At 36.2% G+C, this 24,573-nt stretch overlaps 1 protein-coding gene across 2 annotated transcripts in view; it reads right to left on the reverse strand.

Moving 5' to 3' along the window:
- LOC112692890 (proteoglycan 4) overlaps nucleotides 1–24,243 on the reverse strand; it is a 126,435-nt gene extending 102,192 nt beyond the window's left edge. For both annotated transcript variants that reach the window (XM_025567705.1, XM_025567706.1), the window contains exon 1: nucleotides 23,939–24,243. The gene's annotated coding sequence lies outside the window, so the exon portion shown is untranslated. The remainder of the gene's footprint in view (nucleotides 1–23,938) is intronic.
- Between the last annotated feature and the right edge of the window lie 330 nt (nucleotides 24,244–24,573).

A 24,573-nucleotide genomic window follows, 5' to 3' on the forward strand; every position in this document is an offset into this window, starting at 1 on the left:
TTAATTAACACTTTTCTTCGAAATACGGTGCTAATAATGCACAAACAACACAATCTTAGTCATTGTTTTGTTTGGTATACTTATTTCTAACCAGGACGAGTGATCAACGACAAGAAAAAAAAGTCGTTCACACCGACGTGGCTCGTAATATTGTAATATTTAAAAAAATCGTTTTAGAGAAGTTTGATAAGCCCTGGTTAAGAAACAACGCCGGTGTAAATACACATTAATCTAAACGATATTCGAGTCGTCAGTCTAACGATGGTGATGAATCGACGTCAGCGATAGTGCACAATACACATACACAGATATATACATGTACTATAGTCCAACCGAGACTCGTTCGGCCCATCAGACGATTCAGTCCTCGTTCTCTGTCGTTCGTCCCCTGGGGTAATTAATTGTTTTCCAGCTAACCAAATAGATCCGACAACGCGCAGCACGGGTTCGTGGCTGTAACACGAAATAGTTACACGTTTTACGCGTCTTCCGAGCGGTAAATTATTTCGATCCTGCACCGATACGTATAATATCATTACGGTGTACACTGTATTGTTCTCACGCGCTCCCGGTCGGCTGACTCTAATTTTTCTTTTTTTTTCTTTCTATCTCTCTCTCTCTCTTTATATATATATATAACGTTTAGCCTACGTAAACAAAACAAATCGTCCGGAGCGAAGAAAATTACCGCACTCAAACGGTTCTCAGCCCAGTGTAGTGGTTCGTACGCATTGCTAGTCCACTGCTACGTAACACTACCGATCAGTCGGTGTATTATATTTGTACAGAGTACTGTTTTTTTTTTCCATTACTTTTCCTATTACCATTATCATTCGTACACAATATACGTGTCAATCTGATCGCGTACGCAAACGGTTTCTATTATTTTGCAATATTATACGTTACCCGACCGCGACTATAATTTATAATGTTATTGCACTAATTCACGTTCATAGGCGAAACCTGCAAAGTCGGGCAGGCGGTTCCTGGTATTGCGGTAGCGATGGTCAGGAAAAACTGGCTCGAAACTAATTCGTTCCCAAGAAAAAGTCCTGTCACACTCGACCTCAAACGATACTCCAACGAAATAAGACGTATGGCGGCTTCAGTTCCTGAACTTGGATTACACGCGTACATACATAAATGTATAAACATATGCAAATAAGAAACGTCATGTCGTGAGTAAACTATTTCACGGTCTACGCGACTGGTCGTAATATTAGAGCACGTATTATACGAATAATTAATGGTACATTTTGCTGCGGCATCTAATGAGAAAAATGTGCTACCGCGTCGTGGTGTCGCGGCCCTGAAGAAAATACGACTTTGCGGAAATCTCACGGACGCTTACTGTAACACAGTTTGACATTTTCTTTCGAGAGAAAACCGCGAGAGAAGTATAACAACGTCGTTTCAATGCAAACGACTGTCGGATATAGGCTAGCTTCATTTGCGTACAACTCATCTCTTGCGTCGAAAAGAAAAAAAAAAGCCAAACGACATACCAAGGTTGCGATCGCGCACGTGAAATGTAGAACGTCCTCGTACGACCAATATGGTGTGTACCGTGCACAGGATGCCGGAGGATTTCTTTCGATGGTCATCGCTATGAGGACACCAAGACGCGATTAAAAAAAAAATAGAAGAATTCAAAAACCTATTCGATCGTCCCTTTCTCCAGGATACGCGCATAACGCGCGCTCCGTTCGACGGCCCACAAATGTTGTTACAAAGCTTCGTAATGTTGATAAACCAACTGCAGTTGCAGCCCGCGTCACGTCGCAGTTGCCGCGTGTAACAACATGTAAAACGAATCTAAAATGACATTATTACGATCATTGTTCTGATGTGCGTGTCAGATGTTTATCCTGACAAACCAGTTATATAATTACGTCGAAACGACCGTAAAATCGTTTACGATGGCTGTACAATGCTTCGCCGAAACGTAGGTTTTTCAATGTTTACGAGTGCCCCGTGTACATAATACCGTATGTGTACGCGTAACACTCGAAAAACGAATACGTGTGTGTTATGGATAAATACAGCGTACACGTTACATATATTTTGCATTACATTCAATACCATACGGTGAATGTCAACATTATATTGTACAGCGTTCACTAATAATTTCCGTCGGTCAGTCACGACTGACCGGCCGACAGTGACGCGGAATACCAACCAGAACAAACGTCACCGTGCACCGTATCATGACCTAACCAATGATCGCTACGGATTAATTAAAGCTATCGAAATGCTATCGTTGTGCACGATTTGCTCTCTGCCGGAACAATTATTAGAAGAAAACGCCGCAAACACCGGCGGGAGAGCGGAAACGAGATAATGGACAGCGATATCACGACGACGAGGACTTTGAATGAAAACGACGAGTGTGTACAAATACAAAAGGTGATAATAATATTTCGATGAACGGTGCTTATCGTTTAGAAAGTTTTCGTTTCATTTTCGATTCGTGCGATTTCAACGACCATCATAAGTCATACGAGCGTCCTCGAATAATGTTCTACAGTTGATTTCAGTTGGGTACCACTGCAGCGACTCGCCCGTCAAAATCGACGAATATTTAAATGTATCATTCAGCGTGAAGGCGATAAAGGGTGAAACTGTTGGTATGCAACACCATGTTGCAACAACGTATGTTACACGCGATCATTGGTGGTTTTTAAATTTAATACTAAATTGGAAATTATTTATAATTATTCCATGAGAAATATATCCGAGTAAAATAAACGGGAAATATTTTAAAAACCAAATCAACTTTTCCTATGCATGAAAATGTAGCGTAAAGCATATATTTTAGGGAGAAACATATTGACAACCGCTGCGCTAGACGAACATAATATAATGTACGATATCCTTTTAACCTTATATCGATGTTGTATTTTGTATTGCACTGCTTTATAATACTGCACACAATAAGCATACCATATGGTTACACAAACGGATGATCGAAACTAGGTGATCTATGTTGCGCACAACGATTTCCCTCACCCGAATGTAACACATATTATGATATTGTTGTTATGCAAAGAAAACTGCATTACGTTCGTACTTTATTATACGCACATGTGTGGTTTGCTGAATCGTTTTTTGTAATGTTACGATACGTAGTCCGTCGCAATCAACTGTTCTACACCAATTCATACAATTCATAACTCCTGCACGCGCACTTGTGGTTTACGTCACTTGGTCTACATCAACACGGTAATGGCTAGAGACGTCTTACTCGGAGACCCATCCTTAGACCCAGTAGATCGTAATCGGTCTTGTACATCGTTGAAAAATCCCGATGTCTACTGTACACCGGACACGTAAGTCTAGGCAAACGAAATTGATGTATCGCGCGAGATCGAGATGTAGTAGCACGACGTGTGATCATCAATACTCGGTATAATTTTGTACAGTATGGTATTTGCGTGGCCCAATGTCGGTTAACGTTTACCGAGGCGATTGCGTCGATCACTCGAAAAACCGCAACGAGTTCGCGCGTGCACAACCTGTTGGTGTTACGAACGCGCATAGCCCGCGATTACACCGCGCGCGTGCCCGCAGACCGTCGAACGAATAAGATATTTAAAAATGTATTTATTTTATTATCCTAATTTTTATTTTTTCTAATCGTCACGATTCGTTCCTTTTATTCTCGCGTGATGTCGAACTTGCCGCGATTCCTGAGCCGAAACTTTGCACGGCGGAAACGACCCGTCGGCAGCGGTACCTACCAGCGGCGTATTTAGGAATTGTTATAGGGAGGAGATGGGCCATTAAATAACATAAATGAAAGGAGGGTCTTCGCCTATATCTATTGTTTGATAAACCGATAAAAGTGCTAGTCCGTTAAGACGTTCTTAAGGACAAAAAGAAGACCAATGGGGGTGGAGAATGGATCCGCAAATCCCTCCCCCTCCCCCGTAAATACTTCACTCGTATGTACTCCGTTCGAACGACCACGCGCGTCGGTCAAAGCATTTTCGCTCGCGCGTCGCAAAAACCGCTGCGGCACGCAAATCACCCGTGCTGCTCATCGCTGTTCGGCGTCGAGCAGACGTAGATTACACGTAACGTATCACCCGAAGACATTGCTGTGCAGATAACTTTGCAATTTACACGAACTCGAAAATCTTTATCCTTAAAACGAATTATGCTCTTTCGTCCGAAAATTGATTACTTAGTAATAACGCACTATGTGCTCTGCTTCGGTATAGTATTAAAGAAAATGTTTTTGTAAAAACTCTACCAAGTACGGAGAAGTTTCCACTGCATTTTCGAATCGTTAATAATGATTTACCTATACACACACACACATACACATCACGATCGACCATTTCACAGGAAATACAAAAAAAAAACTTAAAATCACTTAATTTCACGAAAACGGTACAACAAAATGTACGTTGAACTGCAAACAACCAATGATCGACCTAACATCGAAAGATTTTCAAAATTAAAATGTACATAAAGTCAACACAATGTATTTTAATTGGTTTTCTTTTTCCATTCGTATTGCCAACACACGTCGACTTTTATTTGTATCTCTTATTATTGTATATTTTTTTCACGATTCACATTGCAGCAATTGCCCAACGCATATTATATACGAGGCGAATCGTCGCGACTAAACGTCATCAACACTCCACCGTCATTAATACCGTATTGTTCTCCAGCGTTATCCGAAGGCATGGTGACAAAAGACGTACAGTATTTTTTTTTATTTTTTTTTCAACCCTCCTTGACTTCACGCACCCCATTGTTCGTCGATGATGTCAGTCGTCGTTTAATTTGTCTGAGACTTTTTTTTTTTACGCAACGTTTGCTAATAGCTACTCGACAAATTACTAACCATAGCCTTTTAATGCGAATTTTTCCCATAACTGTCACTTAATTGTTATTTTTATATTATTATTATTATTATTATTATTATTATTATTAAATTATAAATGGTTAAATCGATATTTTATGTACATGCAAATTATTTCATTATTGTTCTAACCTTATTTCGAATATTCACTTTTCTTTTTCACAACAATTCTGTTACTGTTAGTACATTATAGGTGAATTATTACCATGTAATGTTACCCATGTAAAATAAAGTAAGTATTTGATTAAATTTTAACATTAAATACTTAAATGATATTTGAATCGCAAGAAAATCAAAGACAAAAAATAAGAAAGAGAGAGTGATGGACCAATACAGAAAGATTAATCATTGAAACAAAATATATTGATTTTGATCGAACGCCAGTTATGGTTGTTGTTAGAGATAATTTATATATGACCACACGACAAACTCCTTCAAAAAACAGGCCACTATACTTAACAGCGGATCAATTCTATTTTATTTGAAAACATATAAGATATATTTATAAGCCGAAAACTAATAGGTACATAATGATATATAATTATTGTATAGGGAACATCGATCTTATTTAATTAAAAAACAAGCGGAGACAATTTTCTTTCGAACGCTCTTTTCTAGTTTATCTATAAGATGCTTTAGAACGCTTTGATTATAATGATCCGCAGTAAATATAACACCGTAATAGCAATGAAAACTCTATAATAACTTACAAAAGTTCTAAAACAACACGGTCTGGAAATACCACAGCTTACAATATTCCCATGTGAAAACTGAAATACATAAACCGAGGACGCTTTACGCCAGCGGTGTTCTTTAAGACTTTTGACCACAACGTGTACAATTTTAGTGGTGGATACATATTGTAACACGAGCTCATAATTATTTTACACGGAAAATGCGATTTATATTCACCGATGAATTGCATCAAAGACTTATTACATAACTGAAACCGTTAACCAATCGACAATAAGTAAAAGCAATTTGTATACGCACTAATTATCAACGTCAATATAATATCATACGTAGACAGTTTGTTATGAGTTATTATGGAGTTGTCAAAATGTATATATATATACGAAAACCGCTGTCACGACGATAATATCTCATCAATGGAAAATCATTACTTTACATTACTACGTTTCGTATCACATTATGGAACAGTAACTCGAATATTATACTACATTCAAACACTAGTAAAGATAATGTGACAATGTTAAAATTATTATTGAAAAATTTCAATCGTTTGACTGCGGTCGAGAGAAAAAAGCACATCATCGTCATCATTGAAGCACAATCGTAGTGTTTTACAATAGAATAGCTTGGACAACATCGGTCTATGCGATATTGGCATTTATTCGCAACGTATAAGATAGCATATACTTGTGGATGTTTACATATCATTTTTTTTTTGCCGTTTTACATATATTTTGATATTTCGATTGGATTGGAATATATTTACACATTGCAAAATACAAATATGTACACTCGTATACGAATAGGTCAGTTGAAATATTTGAGTAACGTAATGTATTAAATAAACCTATTTTATATAACGGCGATAAAAAGCATGTAGAAAATTGCGTTTCATTTTGACATCGCTTTGGAGTTAATTAAATACTACAGTTCGCGTGTTTGTACAGAAAATCATCGGAAATTAAATCAAACGATGTCGAACATATTATAGTAATATAATATGAGACTGTAATAATACAAATATAAGTAAGTGATATAAATTTTCGGTTTAAAATCAGAAGTCATGAAATATATACATGTGTGTGTGTGAGTGTATGTGTGTGTGCGTGTAAATGCAACGTAGACAAAACCTTTGGATAGAGGGTGTGAGTACGTAGCACCAAAGACGCCACTGACGAGTCTTGTTCCGGAGTTGACTAATGGTCTCCACGTCTGGCTTAGTATTTACAGACAATCGAAAGTGCCAGCGTGGGTAGATATACGCATGTATATGTATGTGTGCGTGTGCGTGCGTGTGTGTGTGTGTGTATGTATATTTGTGTGTGTGTGTGTGTGTGTGAGTGTATGTATATGTACGACGATGAGGGTAAACCGCACATCAGTCATATCAAAACTACGCAGTGGCAGTTTAGAGAAGAAATAAAATAAAAAAATGAAAAACTCCAGTGCCTACAGCTGATGCGCGTTCCCTTTTCGGGGAGGTAATGATCGCGCAAAATCCATGGTTGTACGATCCTCGCGAGAGAATCCACTATTGTTTCCGATTCAAAGTCACAGTGGTTTAGACTCTCACGGGATACACGATGTATAAACGTAAAGCTTTCACCTTCTCCGCAGACGAAATAATTGCAACAAGATGGAAAACATGGTCAAAAACTTCCGCAGTGGTGTACGCACACGTGCAGTGTGTATATACGAGCAAAATATTATATCCATCGCTGGCGCACGTCTTTAGGAAACGCGTGCAAACTGCGGCATAACTGTAAAACAGGAAATCGCACGCACAGACGGAAAGACGTACGGACATATAATGTCATTATAGTATTATTACGTCGGCCGAGAAACGACAGTGGCACGTGGCCCGGTCTTAGGTCTTAACACGAGATGCACAGCTCTGACTATAACACTGAAAAAAAATTAAAAAAAAAAAAAAAAACGCAAAATGATTGCGAAATTTTCCAATTATCAATAATGTCTGCGCTCGGATTATTCGCAAAACAGGATTCGAAATCCGGATCACGCGTTCTTGCAAACGTCACCAATCGACGACCAAAAATAGACTTTGGGTGAAAGCGAAATGTACTGTTATAATTTTTCAAAAACACTACATGTAATAACATATAATAGTAATAATAAAAATATTGTGCACGTACACTGGTTTCACGTTTGCAGGAAAAACGACGAATACGCGATGTTTACATAAAATTTAACAAAACGTATGTCGTTTAAGATTCGTACAGTAGGCGAAAAACGAGTTACGACGACCGTACGATTTAAAAACGATATGCGAATGAGGTAGGTGTAACACACATACACACATATGCGCACGATCAGGTAACCTTATCAGTCGCTCTCGTCCATCCGAATCAAAAACGGATATATATCGTCTGTTGCTACCGGATCATATTGTTTCGCTGTCTCACCGTTGCCACGTTAAAAACTGTTATATTATGTTCTTTTCAATAAACCAACTGCCGTAATACTGTATTCGTCTACCTGGGATTACGAGTTTTGCGATAAAAAATTAAAATAATAATAATAGACGTAGTTACAGTGGTAAAATGTTTTAATACGCCGGGCGAAAGTCTATGGTCACTTGACCATCCGAAACAGACTTTTTCGGTATTATAATATAATATACTCCATCGTATCTATACACACATTTCTTTTTCTCTTCGACTGACATCCGCGCGTGCACGACGAGATACATGACTTGTCGTAGTGCTGAGAGAGAATCAATAGTCCTGACCCACGACGATCGCGGATATTATTATTATTATGTATAATCACCGCACGGTAACAGTACCTACAATGTAATATGACGAAAAATCGAAAACCGCTCTTTTATGCGTCACGTTCCCCGCGATCGACGTAAATTACAAAATGTAAAAGGAGAAAGAAGGGGAGAAAAACGTTTTCTATGCCATCCTGCAATACTATCGTTGTATTGCGGTTCCATCGCGTATATTATGTGCACATGAGCGGTTCGAATCGGATTGCGTTAATTAATAATTCGCAATGATTCGCAATAATAGTAATACGGTATCAAATCACCATAATAAAAGATTACATATAGACCATAGTTCTATAACGAATGACGAGTCTAGACGCGCGTTCCGTGACCGTGAGTTTGCAACATTGTTCGATAACATTATTACCGTAATAATATTAATGTTTAAATGTTAATGTTTTATATCGTAGCGCTATATTTATTGTGAAATTGTCGTTTTCGTGAAGAAGTGAAGCGAACGCGATAACCATCTCAACCGCGACGAAGTACAATCACAACGCTGATCCGATAGATCTATAAGAATAAAATCTAGTAAAATATAACTACTCAATGAAACTGGACGTAGGTGTAGTACAACATGAACATTCACTGAAATACAAATAACGTATTACAATACGTGTGAACGAGTCGAAGAAAAAGAGCAGCTGCCAAACCTTATCCAGTCAATAAATAATTTTATTTGTTCATGTTTTCCTCGAATCTCTAGTAGTCAGCTCACTCAGATGAATATTAATAATAATAGACGTAGGATCCACCGCATTCCCAAATAGAACATGGTGTATTCGCACATTTTCAAAATGTCTATGCAAATATAATTATTATTTATAGAAAAATTATACAGACTGCTCACACATATATTTGTATGTTTATATGGGTGTGCAAAGTAGAAACTAGAAAGGTTTCAGAAAAATAAATCACCGTCCATTGTATTATTCATCAATGCAAGAGAATTTCTTCCTCTTGAACACACACACACACACATATATATATATATATATATATATATATATATATATACTTGCATATAGTACGTGAGGTTCGATAAATCGTTTCTGAAAATTTGCTGTGTACAGCTGACCATTACCGCCATCATATCATTCAAACGAGGAGAGGAGTGGAGAGAAGAAAAGAAGTTTTGGCGATTTCGAGTACTATATAAAATATCTTTGTATATATTATATTTATATATATATATATATATATATATATATATATATATATATATATATATATATATATAATTCAAATAACACTCACTCACTCAGTGATCAGCGTTTAACCAAATATATCATATAAATTAATTTGAAAGTTTAAAGAAATGTACTTATTGTTATGTATAGATGTACTAAGAATGGGTTTATAGAAATTCGCGTTTTGAAGGTCTAAACAATATTGGTCTTCGAACTGGATGTATACATTTTTTGAAATTTTTGATTACATTGAGAATATTTTTTATTATTTAATGTTGATTTCAATAATTGTTGGTATGTAAAAATGAACTTAGCATAAATAAATAAATTAAATATCTTTATACCATAAGTGTATCTTTTACAACCTAATATTATTATTAACAAAAAAATTATACTAGTAGGTACTAATCTAAGACAGTAATATATCATGATCTAGTGAGGGTAATTCATATTGAGTATATATTTATACATATGGTGGTTGTGGTAACTGTAGGCACCGTTCATTTTGAAAGTTTGTTTTTTTTTTGCACATAATTTAGTCGCAGTATTAGACAATTGAACATGATTAAAATCGATGAGAGCGATAGAAAGAGCAAACAATAACAATATTATTGATACAAGCACAAAATATAATCGCGGACCCAGCGCTACAACGAATATAATAATATATTAGACTACGTGTGGTATTATTAACGAGCACTGTAGTGCGATATGTAAATTAAGCGTCATTACGTGTGCTGCCTTATCGAGTCGTATTGTCCGCCTAACTATTCCTATACATTGTTAAGGTGTAAGCGTATATAAAAGTGTGTATGTGTATGTGTGTGTATAGATGCAACACTACAACATGGATTATACTCGCTGGTCTGCGAAGAGAGAATAGTGAAATTTTCTCCCGTCGTTATTGGATTCGGCTCGTTAAATAATTTTGATTTATAATTAGCTCAACAATCAGATCGTTAAAAACGCGTTCGACACCGATGTGTTATAATGTTGAATCGCTGCCGCCGCCGAAATAATGATATATACGCAGTGTCGAGTATACTTTAGGTCAATTGCACAACGGTTTATCTGTTTGATATTTGAACGTATTTTTTTTTTAATTTTTTTTTTTTTTTACTTCGAATAGTTTATAGTTTCGGGAACGAGCAACTTCAAGTTACCGAAGTGCTGGTTCTTAAACCTCTAGTGAGCCGGGAAGCAAAAACTTAAGCTGTGGCCGTAGCTGCACGACATGTACGTGACTACAATTACACTGCAATATGATGAAGTTAGTACACGTAAACAAGTTATGAATACATCATATCTAGACATTTAGTATTCAAAGTACAAACGAATACTTGACAACATAATTGTTATAAATCGTAACAAATCATACCAATCGAGCATTACACAAAATAGTACGTGTGCAGTTGTAAATAAACGTGCAACGTTTTCTCAACGTTTTACCGAGTAACTTGTTTTGAAACCCTGGCGAGTATTACATTTTTAAAGGTAGCGCAGACCACCGTTCGCTGGTGTATATGTATATCGTTGTTTCCGCAAGTCGCGTTCTGGTATTTTCGACGGGTGCTCTCATCCAAAAAAACCTCGTTCAAATCACTAGTTGTTTAATCATCGTCATTATTCCGGTTTGACCGCCGACACGCATGAATAATATTGATCTATTGAGAAGGACATGGTCACGAAGACGTGTGCGATCCGTCGGCTGGAGAAAAACATATTCACGACGGCAACGGTATTATGTCACGCGTACACCACATGACTGTGTGCGTTTAGTTCGTCGTCCAGAAAGCGTATCACCCATCGCATTACGCACTGGTCTCAAACGTTGATATCAATAATGTATGGCTTTCACTAAAAAGGTAAAGATGATTGAAAAGTTAAAAAAACAAAAAGAAGAATCTCCGACGACGGTTTCGTAATAATCATTTGTCGGAATGAAACAAAAAATCCGATGTCGATTCCACCGAACGAGTCCGTCACAGTCCGTTTTCGCTCGTCTCTCGTGTCGTCGCTATTACAGGTATTTTTTTTTTGGCTCGTGCGTTTAACACAAAAACAAATAACTCGCACGAGCTACACGTGAGAGGCTACTTGCACCCGTTGCACGTTTTCATCGTCGTCGTCATCCAAGTCGCTAATGACTACGAGCGCAGCAGATAGGCGTCGTAGTACTTTTATGGCCGGCGATTAAAAACGAATTACAACGATGAAAATATTATCATAAAATACGTGTGTCGACGAAACGTCACGCCCGAGAGCACACCTATAATATGCGTAAAACCGCCGTAGTAATAACATTATCAGACATCGCAGCAGCAGCAGCAACAAGCAACGGTGACGACGCTTCTTATTTATTCCGTCGGAGGAAAATGTGTGAAGTGAAAAAAAAAAAACACTAAACGAACGTTTAGCAAATATTATCCTCGATGTCATTACGAATCGCGACGTCGACACGATTGTGCGCGTGCAATATTCTATGTACCTCTAAACTGCTGTAAAGTAAACGTGAGGCTCGGCGGTATTTTGACGTTGATGGATAGCGTTTAAATTTCTTTCGCGAGAGCCACTTGGTTGCGCCCGCGGTGTATATGTTATAGTAATGTATACGCACGAGAGACGACTGGTGGCTGTGCCCGTTTTTCGGAGGTTTCAATACTATCCCACCCCCGCACCATGCCTCTCCGGAAGTGCAAACATGCCGTCGGAGGGGACGACGGAGAGAAAGGGTTGGATCCTCTTCTTCTCGACGTATAAACGGCGTACACGTATATAATGTTATGCGCCGAACGATGATTTATGATTTTCATCGAAACGCGAAATGTTTACGCCGTCAAATATATAATATGTGCACGCGTGGTGGGGGCGTTGCATATTTAACAGCCATTTGTCTGCGGCGTGTCTCCGCCGCGGCCGTCCGAATATTTCTGACGATTACGCGGCATTTAGCCTGCTGCTCTTTCCCTTTCATGTCAGTTGGTCGGTAATTTACGACATGATATCACGTATTGGACGCTACCGTTGTGCTATCGTTTTCCGAGTTTGCCCCGGAACATTATTGATTTCTAATCATTCGTCGACTCGTATGCATCAAATTATAAACACAAAAAGTGCGTTTCCGATGTCGATGTACTTCAAGCGTGCGCGTAGGGCCAAAGGGCCCCGGATAAAGCAACGCGCAGACTGCAGGACATAGGCAGCTTAGACCCAACTCTTAATAGAAACTATTAATGTTTAATTGCACATGTGCATCGAATACATTTCGCTACAAATGGATTTGATGCAATTATTATATTTTCGATTTACCGCAAAAGAATGAATTATATAACGTTCGGTCGCTTTATTATCGTTCCGGTACCGCTTGGCCAGGTCAATTTAACCAAATCGTCGGGAAGCGGTGCGCAGGGGTTCGGTTTTCCTGTACGTCGAGCCCGCAATTTAATCGACTATTCACACGTGCCTGAAGCCTGAAGCCGGAAAATGATTCAGTCACATTTTCCCATTGAAATCGTTTACAATGGCCGATCTGATTGAGCTGCGTCCTAGTATTTGAGACCACGTACCGGGGCACCGCGGAGGATCCTGTGCTCTCGCGCACGTGTGTCATGTGCGGCGGATAATCGTTTTTCGATTCCGTATCGGATCGCAGTGCACTATTATTCCAAAACGGCACTGTCCGAATAAAATCATAGTCGTCTTATTCTTTCTTAGTGTCGACGATTTAATTTCCAAACGTCTCCGAGAACGATCTCGTGCCCGAACCCGGAAATTAATATTCTGTACGGCCGCTGCACCGTTCATCCGATTCGCCTAGCATCCGGTGCTGCTGCTCGTATTTGTCACACAACCTACGACAGTATAATCGAGTGTTCATCTATGCCATGTTACCTAGTTTTTCCTTTGGAATTGGTATTTTCTATTATCAACTCTTTCTGTCTTTACCTCTCGTCCCGGTGCTCCGTAATATATATTCATTCAGTACCAAAACGATGACTTGTGATTTTATATCTTTACTTGTTTTGATAAATGTAAAATAAACAAATAAGGAATTCAATCTTACGTTTTCCTTGTAGAACTTTACCAGTAAATGATATTATGTTTTCACTCATTGTTTAATGACTGAATAATAATCATAAGGCGCCTTTGTAATAGTATTCATTTTGGTATTCATTTAATTTTTATCTTTTTTTTCTGGGTGAAGTCGTTCTAAAAATTCCAAAAGGTTTTTTTTTTATTTTTTTCTTGATTTTCACGGACTCTTTTAATATTTAAATTTAAATCACGAACGACTTATACTTTAATAAACGTTCCGCGCCGTACTTTCATCTCAATAACTTAACCTTGATTACGTTATTTATTGCTCTCATTTATCGCCTTCGGAGCAACATAATATAAGTTAATATTTAAAACATGATGATAGTCTCTCACACAACTGGTTTATACTTTCTTCTCATTTTGTTATTGCATATTTTATAAGTATACACACATATATTTATACATATAAATACACGCAGTTCGAGTTCCTTTTCTTTCGTTCATACATTATTTGAACCTCCTATTACACTCGATATCGTTTAAAATTACCAAAAAAAAAAAACTGTTGATATATTATGATAATTTATTAAACTTATAAAGAAAGTAACTGATATGTGCATAGTATATCATAGTTATTTAGTATTGTAGACAGATATGCTTTAATAACTATTACTATTTCAGATTTCCGTGATCATTTTCAGTTGAATATTAATAATATAATAAAATAATATTTATAATTCACACTCATATAAAATTGTTTAGGGAAAATAATTAATTAACAGTTAAATTTTCTCGCGAATATCGAAATACAGAATATATATTCAGATGTACAAATATGTTTAATGTTTATATTTTACAGATATAAAAAAAAACCATTTATGCAATGTGTGTGCATGTACATTATCAAATATTTCAATTTTTCATATTATCATCATATCATGGCTGACTAATATGCGGCTATATCATTATACACAAATTCTGTTGTATGTACTGTATTGTTTATCGACATTCTTCTCTAATTATTTATCCCCGTGTAAATGAACGTAACATTGTCATAATGATGAACAAAGGGAGTCGCACGCTTCACTTCAGCACAAATAAGTTGAACGTTAAAACATATATATGTTAATATACATATAAAATACGTATAATATACATATAAAACATATTATGTAATGTAGTTTTATTTATAATTTTAAAATGTAGCGGGAAAAACGCATACGCGTCGGCGGAAAAACAAAATTGAGACATAATTTTATCGTTTGGTCGCACACGTTGTACGAATTCAAAATGTCAATATAAGAATAATAATAATTATATATTTATTTATTTATTTTCGGGCCGGAATTCGGTATGTAATTCCAATTTATATTTTTAAATTAGATAATAATTATAATAATGTATGTAGTTTACAATACTGGTGATTCACGTCATGTATAACTTTTACAACTAAAACGTTTATTTATATTATGTTACGACTACCATTCAGTACAAATGATTTAATATAATAAAAGAAAGAAGTGCAAAATAAAGATGACTGCAATTTAAGTGCTCATTGTCAAATGTTCTTATGTATTTATTATAACATTTTCTCGCTCGCATCACTCGTTCTTCATATCATCCCCGCAAGATTCATTAATATTTTAGTGTCCGCGAATACTATCAGTGTAACAGCCTGTGGTTCGTGCCGGCATGACGCATGTACATGGAATTAACTCGCGAGATTTTCAACCCCATATTACATTCCAAATTTAATCTAATGCGTTTCGAGATATAAGAATACAATAATCATCAGTAATAATGAGCTTTCGTTTCGCACACAATTCGCTCGTGAAGCCCGTGTTGACGTATATTATTCCTGGTATTAGATGAACACAATGAGAGACCGCACGTGTCCGATACGATACGCGTACATATATTATAATAGGTTTGCGTAGAATTTTCTTTTTTTGCAGTACATCGGCTGCAATAATATGTAATTACAGTTAATTAGTTGTTGACGATTTTTTATATCTCTTTCTCTCTCATCTCTCGGCACAGGAGATGGGAAATCGTCGTGACGCTTTTTCTCGTCTAGCCATAAATCACGTGTCTCGAAACGAAACAATTTAATAACATTTTCAAAATGTTCTGATCTGCTCTTCCGGCCGTTTCGCACGTTCACGCATTATTGTTTTGTTGCAGGTAGCTGCTATAGCGGTACCCGCGAAACGATGAAGAAGCGGACGAACGATTTGCGCATATATTTATTTATGTATGTAAATACAATATAACGAAGAGAGCCGTTTAATATCATCGTCGGCCGACGAAAAATAATATTGTAAGCGTGTATGAAATACAAATAAAATTCCTCGGGGCCGTTTATAACTTTAATTTAAATGGCAAAAAGCAGATAAAAACCCGGTCCTCGGGATTTATGATGACATTATTTGCTCGCTACTATACACCGAGCGCGCCGAAATGCCCACGTCTGACTATTATATTATTATTATTATTATTATTATTATTATTATGCATATTTTGTAAAACAGCCTGCCCCATCGTCGAATTATTATTTTTTTTCCATTATAAATTAGACAACATGGAAGGGAGCAGCGTTCATCCTTCCCACTCTACTACCGCATTGCTGGCGCACGCACGGACGCGCCTACAACAACATAACAAACGATGTATAAATCTTATTAGGATGAGTCTTTTGTTCCGGTGAAAATAAAAGCAATTTTATCGCTTCCACTTCACCCCACCACGTGTAACAGATTTCTACGTATTATTATTGTATACATAGTATATAGGATAATATATTCTACAAGCATGCACTGCTATATTATAACGATATAAGGTCGAATATAACATCAAAACAGCATCAAGTCATCTTTTGAAGCTGCTGCACTACACGGTCGATTTTTTTTTGGACTAAATCTATTCCGACATCGGCGTATCGACGTCGTTTGAGCTCAGCTGCAATTTTGGATCAGTTGCACGCGGTCACCAACCCCAACTGCAGCGGTATGTGAGCTATTATTTCGACGACAAATCCAGAGCACATACGTATGTTATTGCATTGATTTGGAAACGCATACTGCAAGTTCTAGCGTTACAAATAACAAAAAAAAAAAAAAGCACTTGACACAATAGTCAGGTTTTCAGAAAACACGATCCAGACAATATGGTATTATAAACAATACGTCGGGATCGAGAATATCAAACTGAGAGTCAGAAATTATTATCGATAAAACTGCAATGATGACGTCCGTAACGTTCTTCGGTGCTGTGCACGTGCACCCCGGGCGCGATTCGTCTTAAAGCCATGTCGTGTACACCATCATCGAGGAATTGTATCTATCTTCTTGACAACGATTATCAGTCTGCTACGCGTCATGTTAATATTAATGCGATGAGTCGATATTTTTGATAATGTCAATCGATCACGCAGTATACTCGAAGAGTACCTGGGTACGCAAATACGTAATAACCGATTAAATTTCATTAGCAGCCACGTTTTCGTGTAGTTATCCCAGTGTATGCATTAATTTTATAGAAGGACAATAGTCTGTTTTAATTTCACACGCACGCGTCCTCGCGTGAGTTCAATCGGTTTTTTTTATTATTATTATTTTCTGATACTAAATCACAAGAAACAATAACATCTCCGCGGTCATCGTCAGGAGGTGTGCCGTTTGATGTGCACCGATTCGTTGTAGGTACGTATGTAGATTAAGGTGACATCGACATTTTGATCTTGGATACGACGTGTACACGTAAAATTTCGCACTGTCATAATAATAATAATTATTGTATTATTGTTGCGCAACAGCGATAACATACGTACATCTCGAACAAACACGTAATACGTTTCTAAATCAACATTTTTGAAAACATTAGCTTTCACGGATACCTATATACATAATGCGTAGTAATAATATCTCAAAGCGAACAATTAACCATTGGCACAGGTTTGAATAATTGTGTGTCTTGGAGAGTCATTAATCCAAGAAGAAGAAGAATTTATTGATTAACATATACATACATGATATTATAATTATAAACGTTGCACACGATGTGGCGTGCGACTAGAACTGAAATCTCGAAGGCGCTTGAATTTCAACGATACGCTTGTACATTTTCACCCTTATCCCGTACATAACTGCAATAATAATATCAATATTATTATGTACTCTAATGGTGCACAGCATAATATTTTTTATTAAAACGGCTTTTTCTAAATGGAATATCAAAGTTCTAGCAAGTTTGGTTGTTTGGAAATTTCAGATTTTGGTCTATTTCTTCCTGTTGGTGTTCATTTCGGCTGGTTTTTAACTATTTGATTTTTATTTCGTTAAAATTGGTATGCTTAGGGTGATTTTGAATTTTTTTGAAGTATAATTTTAACTGATTTTTCAGCATTTTCTGCAATTGAGGAAATCTCGGTACTCGAGAGTAAATAGAAATCGGGTCAATATAGTATTACGGTGAGCCGTTCAATATATGTATAATATATATACATTGTATATATTGTAATATCCACGACAAATTTCGCTATAGTTATCGATATGATAACCATACAGACTGAAAACAAACAAAATAAACGAGCGTGTACGCTTTCGTTTTGTCGCGGTCTCGGGTGCCACGAGCTAAAATTTGCATTTCTCCTCCGGGCACCCTTTGCGGCGGTCGTACCGTTACCCCGTCATACGTCCCCGCGTGCGTTCATGTACGTCAATACGTACACGAAACGTTTACGAAAACGTTGATCTTTCTCACACGGGTGCGGAGGCAGGTTTAATGTTATTGTACAGGTGGTGGTGCTCTCCTCGCGGAATTCGACGCGTCGAAATGGAAAGTGTACGCCGCGCGCGAACCGGTCCAACGGCCGCCGTCGGGTTATCGACATTGACATTGCGGGTGAGAGTGCAATCCATCGAAACGGCTCACGGTGAAACCCGTTCCCGGCGCCGCGAGGTTACGTTTTGCCGCGCGATCCCCGTTTTTCAGCAAATAATATTAACGGGTAAACGGGAAAGAAAAAAACGGAATGAATATCGTTTTGTGTTCCGTGATGCGACACGAGCATACGTAATATACAGTCAAATACGTGCGCGTGTTTGTTTTTCAAATCGTTTTTCTCATTACACTCTTCCGTTTCCCGATGGTTGCATATTGATCTTGCGGGCAATACCGTATTTTCCCGTCCAGTATCGATTGGTCGTTCGTGCTGCACGTCGACTTTTTCAAGTTCTGGCGGTCGATCCTTACGAATGCGAATACAAAAATGAATCACAAAAATCAAAACGATTAAGACATGTATTTGGTATATATCTGTTTCATTCGTTTCTTTTCTTTGGCGGCTTAGGGGGCACGGACGTACGTTTTCTTCGAATATCATTTCAAACGCAGTCGACGGGTATAATGAAACCGATTTCCTCTGCATGCGGTTTTTGCATGTACGGAATTTGTTTATTTTTACGCTGTTGTTGGAAAAATGTACACGGATCTTTGAACGTAACGGGTATAAGGCTTATATTTACAAACCTCTTTTTTGTATATTAGCACAACTTTGGAAAATTGGAATAAAAAATCAACAGCCCCGAGTCATTTTCAAAGTAGTATTGGAGTATAAACATTTTTTACGGAATACAAAACAAAAATATATACTACGAAGAATTCCGGATTCTGTAGTAATATATATGTAATTGTCTTTTCGTGTCTTCGGTCTATAATTGTTTGTTCCTTCGCCGTGTTGCATGTTCGGCGTAATCGCACAATATATAACAAAACAAATTTCTAGAAAAAAAAAGAAATTGAAAAAGAAGAAAACTGATTACCATTTTAGATCGCGAACAAGGTTACTCGCTTATACCATTACATCTGTATCACGCGACATCCTGATCACGGTGTTTTCGTCGTCACGCGTTTTGTTTCAACTATATATTCGTCGGTCGTTCTTCTCAAGCGGTAAATCCGTTGTCGTTTTGCAGCGACGCGAATGTAAGTAAAATAAAACACAAATAAAATCTAAAAAAAAATAAAAACCAACAAATTACCGTTTCACGGGTGTGTATTTTTCTCTCTCGATCTTTTTTGTACCGACTCTCTCAGTCGCTTTATTTATTTTCCGCATTGAGTTCCGCGCGTTCGTCATTCTGGCGTAATGAGTATATTTTTCGTTTAAATTATTTATACTATAATGATGGCTATATACATGTGAGCGCATGTAGCGATCTCACGATTTTGCCAGTGGTGAGAGCTAGTGGAACGTGTGTATTCTCTCTCTGAATGAACACGACGTAGGTGCATTACAGGATTTTTTTAATTTTTCCGCGAGTACGGGGAATCGTCGCCATCTTGCACACAGGTCTATTTTAACACACTGCACGCTCAGTCAACGATGACCGTCACCGGATTTCTCGGTCATATTTTAGAGTACTGGATTTGCAAAGGATCGCTGTAGTATGCATCTTATATGTGCACTTGTGTGTGTGTGTGTGTGGGATTGTGTGCATGTTAGAAAACCATATCTGTTTCTAATTAAATGTTTTGACCGTTTTTTTCTTTCAACTAACGGCATAACCACATAATGCTAGAAAATACAGCAGTGATTTTATCCGAGCATACTATTTTCAATGGTATGTTATAGCACCTCAAGTATCGTAATATTATAGCAAACAACGAATTTAGATGTCACAATAGATCAAAAATAAAAAGAATCATATGGATGTGGGACCAAGACGAAAAAAAAAGTCATATTTGCAATCTCTTCTGATTATTATTTTAATAATAATTATTGTTGCATCATTGCATAATAATACGCGTAAATGAGCATAGAATAAAATCATCTTAGATGTCTTTAAGTATATTGAGTATTATCCGACAACGACGAAAAGAATATTCAAATCGTCACATTTATTTACGCCAACGTTATTTCAAATGTGTGTGTGTATAAACATTGAAATGATTTAACGTATTTTTCAAACGTTTCGTAAAACAATAATTATTATTACTATTGTGCACACATAAAAGGCACACGAATATATAGGCACACCGATTCCTATAACTTATATTTATTAAATGGTTCGAAAAACCGAAACGGATAACGTATATTATATTAAATACGTATGATCATACATAGATGCCATATATTACTGGACTCGCACGCGACTAAGTCTTGACTCTTAACATGTGTATAATATACATATCCGTAAACGATGCATAATGATGATGATCATCATGACGGTGTACATGTGATCTGTACTGTGCACTTATTACACGCATATGCGTTATAATGTTATATTAGATTTCCTACGGATTGAAGCGACGGCCTTGGAAACGTAATGATTTCTAGAGAAAACAAGGTCAAAATTTAATTTTCAAGAGTCTAATTTGCATTCGCGAGTAAGATAAAATATTTAAAACCACATGACGTATAAACTATAAGTTGTATCATTCGTGTACTCCCGCGCATAATGAGATCGAAAGCGAATTTCTCTAATTGTATAGTGAAAGAGTAAAAATGTTTTATTATCACGGGGTTTAATCGTATGTATAATATAAATACAACATGTATCCGTACATATGTGTTACACGTAAATAACAGATGAGCTAAGACCCTACGGCCATAGAACTGACTGGGAACCACGTGCACGTGTACAGACATACTCTGTATGTATCTACGGATATCGTGTTTTTTAATTCAGTCGTTTGCTATCCATAAAATTCAGAGCGAAAGTCAATAATATATACCCTCATAGTTCGTGATAATAATAACACGGGCAGAATGATAAAAAAAAAAAACAAATAAAACAACAGGACCTAGATTATACACAACGTTCAAATAACAATGTAAACGACGGGTTGTGTACGAAACGTATTATTTGATAATGCAATGTTTTACTTTCTTTTTCCTCTTCTCCGCGCATTTCGTACTCCTCGCCAAGATACCACAAACTCCCGCGTATGCATGCGCCATCTACTTTAATTTTTATATAATTTTGGTGAACTCAGATATTCGTCGCCGTCGAGTTCACTCCCGAATGCGGCCGCGACCACAACGACAACAACGACGGCACAGGCGTCCATCAAGTTTACGTTGATTTTATTGGTAAAATATACAGTCAGATACACTTGTAACTATTTTAAGGAACCTCGAGAATCATATCGATGTATCTGAATTACGAAAAAAAACTTGAATTTTATGAAAAAATGCAATAATATTATTATTATTTAATAATTCTTTTGTGTATATGCACCTATTTTAAAGATACACAATAACTGTATGAAACATAGCGATCATCAGTGAAGCATGACAACTGCAGGTTGTTATATATATATATATATATATACATACGTTTAGTGTTTACCATAATATAATGCGACACGCTTTGTCATTAATAATTTGAAAATATTTATAGAAAAATCAAAAAATAAATAAATATAAAAGAGTCAACATGTTTCTTAATCCCAAGCGCGTATTAGCAAATTATATAAGTAGGTATAGAGATTATTCATGCGAAATTAAGCTAAGCACCTAATTTGACTACTTATACCGATTGAAAAATTTTAAATATTATGATTAATATTTAAAGCATAAATTATTTTTAAAGCTTTACATTTTTTACAAAAACTATAATTGTAAAAAAATCATAATTGCTATTAACTATTCTCTGTGTGATATTCAAAATAAAATTCAAACATATAATAAAATAATGAAAAATAAAATAACAATTAAAAATAATTGAATATTTAATATTCGTAAATTAAATATAAATAGATAAACAAATAGTTCATATATAGAAATATAAATAAATACTAGACGGAAGTATTATTATACTTGTAAAGTACGACTGGTTTGAAATTAAAAATTCATCATCATGTAAGTATATAAAAAGTCAATAATATCATGACTTCTTATTTTATTGACTTTGTATATACCTGATGAAAATTTTTAAAATCAAAACTGCTCTGCTTTACAAATATAATAATACTAATAATACTAATAAGGCTAAACATTTATTTATTTCTATACATAAATTATTTGTTTATTTAATTATATATTAAAAACATTTTTTAGCTATAAAATAATTAAAACGAGATACATTTAAAAAGATCGAGTTGGTAAAATTCACTTATATACAAACCAAATGGTTGTATAATTTGACAAGCACAAAAATTATCTTGAAAAAAAAATATAGTTTACAAATGAAAATTAGACAAACCATTAATTATATTATTTACACAGTATTTTTCGTCGTGATGTTTAATTTAGTGTAATTATACATTTTTTCTCGTAGTATAGAAAAGTCATATGATTATAAACACGTTTAAATACATATATTATATAATAATAATTTAAGAAAATTATCTGTTATACGAATTGCAGATATTAAAAAACTTTAATTATTTGAATAAAAATGATCAAAGTGTTATAATATTAGTCTACTATGATATGAATAACAATAAAATTAATCTGTATTGATTTGTATTTATTAAACTACATAGTAGTAATATAATTATTGATGGGTAAATACTTCAAATTTTTTTTTATATTTTCATAACATGGAAATTACTCTTAAGACAACGCTGAAAAAAATGTGTCTTCTTAAATTTAAGTTTAAAAATTTGACACTGATAGAATTTAATATTATATAATAATAAAAAAATATATGGTCAATAATTTTTTTAAATTTATAAATTAAAATTTTATACTCCAATCAATAAAATAAATTATAATTCTTGTTTTATGTTTTAAACTAATTATTTGTTTGAATATGCCAATATTCATTGGTTAAACGTTAAATATATTTTTATCCATGTAATGTGAAATAAATGGTAAAATTATTAGGACTGAGCAAAAAAATTATATTTTTCGGATTTGAATTTTTTTAAAAAAAAAAATTAGTTATTTTAATTAACACACGAAGAAAAGTCAAAAAAACAATACCGAATGCAATTCATAAATGTCTACCTATATTTTTAAAGTATATTAAACTGTCAAGTGTTTCGAAAATATTAATTTAAGTGGCTATATTATATTACATTAGTTAAAATTAAAAATCGTGTAAATGTTAAATATTTACATATTACATTACAAAATTTTATAAAAATTTTACCTCAACGCAAAAAACGAAACCATGAAAACTTTACGGACTTATCAGCCCGGCGTTAAAGTCTCCGGACGTTCGCGTATCGTCCAAGCGGAGACGGAAAAAAAAAATCATCCCAGTTCGTCTTGTTTCGCTAGTTAAAGCGTAAATTCCGATCTCTCGAGATTGAGAGACGGAGAAAAAATGAAAAATCCCCTTTTCGGCCGGATGCGAAAAATATTATAAAATAATGTATACGTGCACGTATGTTTACCTGGATTATCGTGACACGAGTGCGATTTCGCACACGGCCAGTGGTGACTCGTAGCGTTGTTCGTCCGGTGGTCGAAGCAAATAGAGGAACGGATCGAGGGAAAAAAAATTCGATCGCGTACGATTGTGCTCGGTTGTCAGACGCGTGCGACGAGTGCGGCGGCGCAAAACCGTTTGTGCGGGAAACGTCCGTTCGCGATAGACGCGTGCGACCGTGTGTGCGAGCGGGCGTGTGTGCGTGTGCGTACGCGGTGCGCGCGGTAATGTCTAAACGGTGACTGCACAAGAAATTAAACCTCCGCCGCGGCCCGTTCGTTTCACCGGGCGAACGTGTGCTCCTGCCGCCGCCGTCCTTACCGCCGCGACCGGTCCACCGATGTACGCGGATCACGGTTGTTGTGCACACAACAGCAACCGCTCCGTAACAATCGTGTTCGGGTAAACGAAAACGGCGTGCCCGCGGTTCGCAGAATACTCGGTTTCGCGTTCGTTTGTTGTTCTGTTTCATTTTTTCCTGCACGTCCTGATCACAGATTAGATTTTCAGGCACCATGCATCGGTTGTTCCCGCCAGAATCGTCCGTTACTTAGTTACGCGAACGTAATTTTGTTACTCGACCACCTCCTAATAGTTCAT

This window comes from Sipha flava, unplaced genomic scaffold (assembly GCF_003268045.1).
Source record: "Sipha flava isolate LNK unplaced genomic scaffold, YSA_version1 78_pilon_pilon, whole genome shotgun sequence".
NCBI lineage: Eukaryota > Metazoa > Arthropoda > Insecta > Hemiptera > Aphididae > Sipha > Sipha flava.